This window comes from Heterocephalus glaber, unplaced genomic scaffold, assembly GCF_053883595.1.
Source record: "Heterocephalus glaber isolate CG9 unplaced genomic scaffold, H.glaber_assembly_v1.0 deba00001460, whole genome shotgun sequence".
NCBI classification, from domain to species: domain Eukaryota; kingdom Metazoa; phylum Chordata; class Mammalia; order Rodentia; family Bathyergidae; genus Heterocephalus; species Heterocephalus glaber.
In genome coordinates, this window is record NW_028258307.1 from 6,807,064 (window position 1) to 6,814,108 (window position 7,045).

The window sequence follows — 7,045 nt, forward strand, 5'->3', positions numbered from 1 at the left end:
TAGTCTGGAATGGGGGCATCATTTCCTTTGGCTGCAGGAAAAGAGACTAAAGGGGCTGTAAATAAAAACCATTTGTCAGTTTGTAGACAGAAAAATAAGAGCATTTATACCTGATAATTTTGATTTTATAAGTGAGGAAGGAATCAAAGTCTTTTGCTAGGAGTGAATTTGATTGGTGTGGGGTACAGAACCTGAGGACTGTGCTGAAGGTTGTGCATAATCACTGCAGGGTAGAAAGAGTTTTCTGACGTGATTCATGTAAACTGGGCTCACGGAGAAGGTCAAGTGATTCTGGAGATGAGGACTCTGTAGTGGCACCATCTACCTAAGGGGTGACAACTTCTCTCTAATGGCTCTCAGAATCTCTCAGGATTAGAAAAGTGGATGGCAAGAATCATCTAAAGAGGCGGTTGCAGTCATTGAATGGGGCATTGGCAACAGGAAGCTCTTGAGGTGTTAGCACAATGATTTAACAGAGTACAGCCTCAGAAGGTAGAAACACTGCACAGTTCTTACTGTGTACATCACTTGAGAGAAGGAACCTAACCATTCATTCTTGGGCATAGTTTCCTTCATCTGTTAACTGGAGATGATAACAGCATCTAACCATAGAACTTTTCTCAAAGAATTAAATGTGATTATCTATGTAAGGTGGTAACATTTTAATACTGAGATCACAATACATGTATGCCTTCTTATCACTAGTAAAATGTGGAGGGAGGTAGGAAGAAAATGATAATAAAGTAGCACAATGGCAGTCTAGGCTGGATGGGGAAGACGTCAAGCCATAAAGAAAGGTTGTGGACTGGGGTAAAGAAAGGAAACAAAGAATTGGAGATCAGTCTGAGGTCCAAACTCCAGGTACTGAGGCAGAGGAATGATTAAGGCATAGAGTTTGGGGAGACAATGGTTACTGGGGTTTATGACTTCAGAGGTGATGAACAGCTCAGCTGGCCCAAGTCAGATTTGTCCCACATAAGGGACATCACACTCTCCCCACGGCCTGCAGGACAGCTTATCCATCATAGCCCAGCTCCTGAAGATGGGAATGGTCTGTGATCCAGGTAACAAAGTCCTCAACTAGGAAGGAGAATGCCTGAAATTCAGACGACAGCAATGATCAGGCTGTCAAAGAAAAAGAAGAGATAGTCAGTCAGTAGTATGCCCTGAAGATAAAGAAATAACTGTCTCTATTCAAGACAATTGCAAGGAGATGGCACCCTTAGCAAAAGACCCAGGTTTCAGCGAATTTGGCAGTGAAGAAATCTCAAACATCAAACCACAAACTGCTTCTGGACAGAGTAATATTGAACTACATTCGATGAGTTTCTAAAATATATACGCATTAATTTGCCATTCTCTGGTAGCTTGTTAAATTTTGCTTATAATCATGTATTAATTTATTGTATATTAAATAATATACCTTAGTTTAAAATGGGAAAAATGAAAACATACATATGGTAAAATGATAGAACATTTATATATACGAATAATCTATATTATATATACAAATTTCAAATGTTCCCTTTTTCAGTTTGAGAGTCAACTACAAAGATGTGTTTTAATGAAATTTGTAATATGAACTTTAATAGTGTAAAACAGAATAGACATAAGCAAAGTGTTTTGATTGAAAGCATTTCTTTATCACAAATAACCAAAAAAAATTCCAAATTCATAAAAAAGAGTCACAAAGATTATGTTATATTCCCAAAAAAGAGCACGTGAGATTGAAAAATGTGGGCAAAATAAGCAAAGTTAAAGAAAAGTGTTACAAAGGATTCTGTAAAGAAACTAAAGATATTTTTTAAAGAAGTTACTGATAATGTAGAGATTTGTTTTTAACAGAGATGGTGAATGAGAAGTAGCAGAAAGAAAAGTGATATAGGCCGAAGCCTGGGAGTGGGGGACAAGAGGCAGAAACGGGAGGAGTAGAGACTGAAGAGGTCACGTCACAGGTGGTGTGGGTGACAGAGTTAGGCGAGCAAAGGTGGCACTGGCCGGTCTCGGGTTTCACTGGTGGCAGGCAGTTGTCCAGGAGACCACAGGCAGAGTGACCTCACACCATGTGCTCTGGCCCACAGATTGCAGATTCGGTTTGCTCTGGAATCCAAACAGAACCCTGGTGAGTTGCCCCTTTGGCGACCCTGAAGAGGGGCACCAGAGATGACTGCGAGGATGAAAATCTCCACACCTGAAGGCAGACTCTGCACAGATGGTGGAGAGAATTGCAAGGATGCTCCAGCTCCACGTCGGGTCAAGTTCACTGTGGCAGCAGTGATGAGGGAGGTCTGGGGGGGCCAAGCTCACCTGTCTCTGAAGAGGTGCCACCAGCTAACTATGGGAGATTACAAAATGAGCTCGATTATCAATGCTTTTTAAATGTCTATTAAAACACAAAGTAAAGATTTTTTTTGTAAAGGGTTATATTTACAAAGACAAAGAATATAGGCAAATATTTCCTCCTTCCCAGGAGAATACTAGATGCAATTTAGTCAATCTAGGAAGGAAATTTTAAAAGGGCACCACCCAGCTAAGCTCCCCATGCAGTCCTGCACAAGGAATATGGAAGATTCTGTACTGAATTCTGGTACTCACAGATCCATCCTCTGATTGATTGCTAAAACAAAAACAGCAGCCCTATAAACACTCCCCATCCCAAAATTTACAAGCCTGTTTTCTGGATGAACAGACCAGCCCACTGCAAAACCCAGCCAGTCACTCAGCAGTGACCTCCCTGGTTGAGAAGCCTTATGACCTTCCAGAATTTCACTTTCACAAGTTAATTACTGCCAGAGGTCATCAAATATTGGAAGAAAACCTGAAAAATGAAGGATAGAAACCAAAACAAACAAATAAAAAAGCTTCTGAAAAAAATAGACGATTGAAGGAGAAAAAAATTTTAAATTATTGATGTCCTCAGAGAGATAAGAACAGATATTGAATCCATGAAATGGAACATAATATTATTTTTTATAAAGAACATTACAAGAACAAAAAAATTCTTGGAAATGAAAAACGTAGGGTACAATATAACAGTCTGTAAAAGGAAGCTGGAAAAGAAGATAAAATACATTAAAGAGTAAAATCGATGAAGCAATTTAAAACAACAGAAGCTGAGAAAACTGTGAAATTTGCCAGATCAGATTAGTATGTTCAGGGTCAAAGGAATTTGATACCCGGAAACATAATTAATAGTAATACAAAATATTTTCCCAAACTATATATCATGAGTTTCCAGATTGAAACCTACCAAGTGGGCAGTGTGATAAACATTTTTTAAAAGATTCACATCTTGGCATATCGTAACAAAGCTTCAGAACCTCCAGGATGAAAAGAAAAACCAAAGCATTTTCAAGAGAAAATACAAATCACGTTAAGGAGTAGAAATCAAAATGGTCATGACCCTGTCAACAGCAACTCTGGAATTATGAGTCAATGAATCAGACCTTTCAAAATTCTAAAAGAGATTGATGTTTACCTATAATTCTATACCCAGATAAAATATCAAATGAGAAGCTAAAATAAAGACATGTGCAGACATGTGCTATGTCAGGATAGTATCTCCCAAGTCACTGAGCAATGTCCTCCACTGAAAAAAAGAAATAGCCTAGGAAAGGAAAATTGAGGATCCAAAAATTTCTATAGCACTGGGGACAAAAAGACTATCCTAAAACACTCTAAAGAGTTAAGACTTATCATCTTCAAAGAGCCAGAAGTGAAAACATAACATCATTTTAGGTAGCATCGCTGCATGCCACAAAATAAGGGGGCATGCCCTCCAAATTCTTAGAGAAAATCTATTTCAATCTAGAATTCTTTCTTAAATCAAACTATAATCAAATGGTGGAATAAGATTAGTATGTACCTGTGCTACACAGGGTTAGATATTAAGACCTCTTCTGGAGCCTATGGAGAAGCAATCTGCTTCTGCCGGAATTCCACAGCCCAAGCATCCCCTCCACCTGCCCAACCATGCGCAAGCAGAGTCAATATATATGGTACAGTGTTCACTGCACAGGTGACAAGGGGAGGGTATGTGGAGCAGAATGTCACTGGCATCCTCTGAACCTTTTCAGCTTAGGACAGTCAAAGTCTTAGGAGTCATGGAGGGATAAGGTTCCAGCAGTCTAGTTTGAAGATCTCAAACCTACAAAATGATGTTTAGTATCATATGTTCAGAAAAGAGTCAGGCAGCAATCTACAACTTAATAAATAAGTTCAATTATCATACAAACAATGTTGTAGACCTATGCCTCTTGGCTGTTTCAACATACCAATCTATCAATCTGCAACTGTAGATTCAACTAATTATGGGTCAAAAATATTTGAAGGAAGATGTGTTTGTACTGAATTCTTTTGCCTTGTCATCATTCTCTAAACAATGGAGTAACAAATATTTACATGGCATTGATATTGTGTTAGGTACTAGAAGTCATCTAGAGATGATTTTAAGTACATGAGAGGGTGTACTGAGTTGATATTCAAATACCACAGCAGTTTGTATAAGAGACTTGAGCATCTATGGGTATTGGTGGACATGGGGTTCCTATAACTGGTCCCTGTTGTGGTTAATACCTAGATGTCCCCCAAGAGCCTCATGTGTGCGCTCTCTCCTTCCCTCCCTCCCTCCCTCTCTCTCTCTCTTTCTCTCGTTGCTTTCTATCTGCCATGCCATGAGCAGCTGTCCTCTGCCATGCCATTCTCCCTGGGAGCCAGCTGACTATGAATTGAAACATGAACCAAAATAAACTTTTCCTCCTTTAAGTTGCAGGTGTCAGGTATTGTGGCGCAGTGACAAGAAAGTGACTAAGACAGTCCTTCATGGATACCGAGACATAACTATATATGCATTGTTCTATTTTCTCTTTTTTGCAGTCTGTCAATCCTAAATAAATATGCAAAGGGTATCAGCAAAGGTTTTAGATACTTCAAAGAATAACTCATCAGGATTCTAAGCCATTACTAAACCTGCTATCTATAATTCCTTAGTGAAAGCACATGCTATGATCTCTTTGGGTGGGGTAGGGATAAAAGAATGAAGTACAATGTAGGAGTTAACTGGGTCACATTTCAGAGGAAACCTCCTCCAGACTCCACTGTCAAAGTTAGCCAATCTGAGATTTAAAACCCCAAAGCAAAGCACACACCAATTAAAATTCAAAAGAAAGGCAAAAAAAATTTCATCAAAAAATTTGAGAACCTCACAAGTTATTAAAAACTAAATATCAAGACACTTAAAGGCCCGAAATTGTATAAAAATTTAGAATAAATAAGCCAACAATAGAAGACAAACACTGCATGTTCTTACTCACATGTGGAAACTGTGACAGTTAGAATTATTAGAAATGCAGAGTACTCAGTGGCATTGCACCTGCCTCACAAGTGCAAGATCCTCCGTTTGATCCTTGGTACCAGAAAAAAAAAAGAGTAATACACAGCATACTTCAACTATCTTTTTTTGAAAAGTGAATTGGCACTCACGCCACTGTACTTCTCTTCTCTGTCTACCCTCTATGTCCCAACATCTTTCAGCCATTTATATGTGATTTATAGCATTTACATCCTGTTCTAGAACTACAGAAAAACTCCTCTGTTTTGCTTATAGATTATGTGAACAATTTAAACTATAAATCTAGGTAATTTTACTAAAACAATGAAAGAAATGTAACATTCTTCATTCTGATGCACAGGTGTAGTGATAATAGAAATTAGAAGTGAAAAAGCAAATAGATTCACTTTTTCATAAATACCATCAACTGCTCAAAATTTTACAAGGAATCAACAGTGACTGCAGATTTCTTTAATAACTATATACTTTTTTGGTTAAAGAGAATAAACAGGTTTCCATCCTATCCTTAATGGCATCCAGTTCTGCTTCAGAATACTCCTGTATGGGGTACTGTACTGTTCTACTTGGTTGTATGTTTCAAGTTTTCTGCAATAAAGTGTTTTTTTTTAAAAAAATGCAGAGTACTTCCACAGTGTAGGAACACAGAGTACTTCTACAGTACAGGAACATGGAGTACTTCCACTGTATAGAAATACCGAGTAGTAGTCATGCGGAAGACACCAAATCACCCCAGTGCAGACAGGCAGGTCTGCCCATGCCCTACCAAGGTCCCGAGTGGCACAGAACACACCGAATCAGCCCACTGCAGACAGGCAGCCACCTGGTTCCACACTACAAAGGCACAAAGGGCACCAGACCACCAGACCAAGGTACTGAGTCCTGCTGCTCCCGGCCCAGAGGTAGGGGCTTCTGAGCCGCCGTCCCACTGCTCCTGGTCGAGAGGAAGGGGCTTCCCAGTCACCCATCCCTCCCGCTGCTAGCAGCCCAGAGGAAAGGGCTTTTGGGCCACCTTCTGTCCCACTGCTCCTGGCCCAGAGGAGGGGGTTTCTGGGCCACCATCCCTCCCACTGCTCCCAGCCCACAGGAAAGGGCTTTTGGATCACCATCATTACCACTGCTCCTGCCCCCTGTCCCACCTATCCCAGCTCAGAGGAGGTAATCCGTGCAGGTGCTAACAGCCCCTTGCCCCAGTTGAAATGAGAAAACACGTAAATGAGTCTCAAAACCAGACTTCCAGATCACCTACAGCAACCCCAAAGGGAAATGAGATGGAACACTCTGATACTCAACCACCAGGACCCACTGAACTGGCAACAAAAGGGGATCTGGAAAAAATGAAATCAGCAGTAATTTCTCAGATAACAGGAGAAATTGTGCCCCTAGTGCAAGACATGATTAATAAATCTAGAGAGGAGCTCAGGAACATGATGGAATCCCAACATAAGAAACAAATGGGATCCATAAAAGAGATGCAAATAGATTTCCAGGACATGAAAAACTCCATTGAAAGTCTACACAGCAGAATGAGCCAATGTGAGGACAGAATTTCAGATATAGAAGATAAGATTGCAATTAGTGACCAGGAAAAGAAAAATTGCTTCAAAATTATAAGAAAAATGAAAAATCAACCCAGCAGCAGCTAGATGATGCAAAGGAGAATAACATAAGACTGATTGGGCTCAATGAACAAACAGG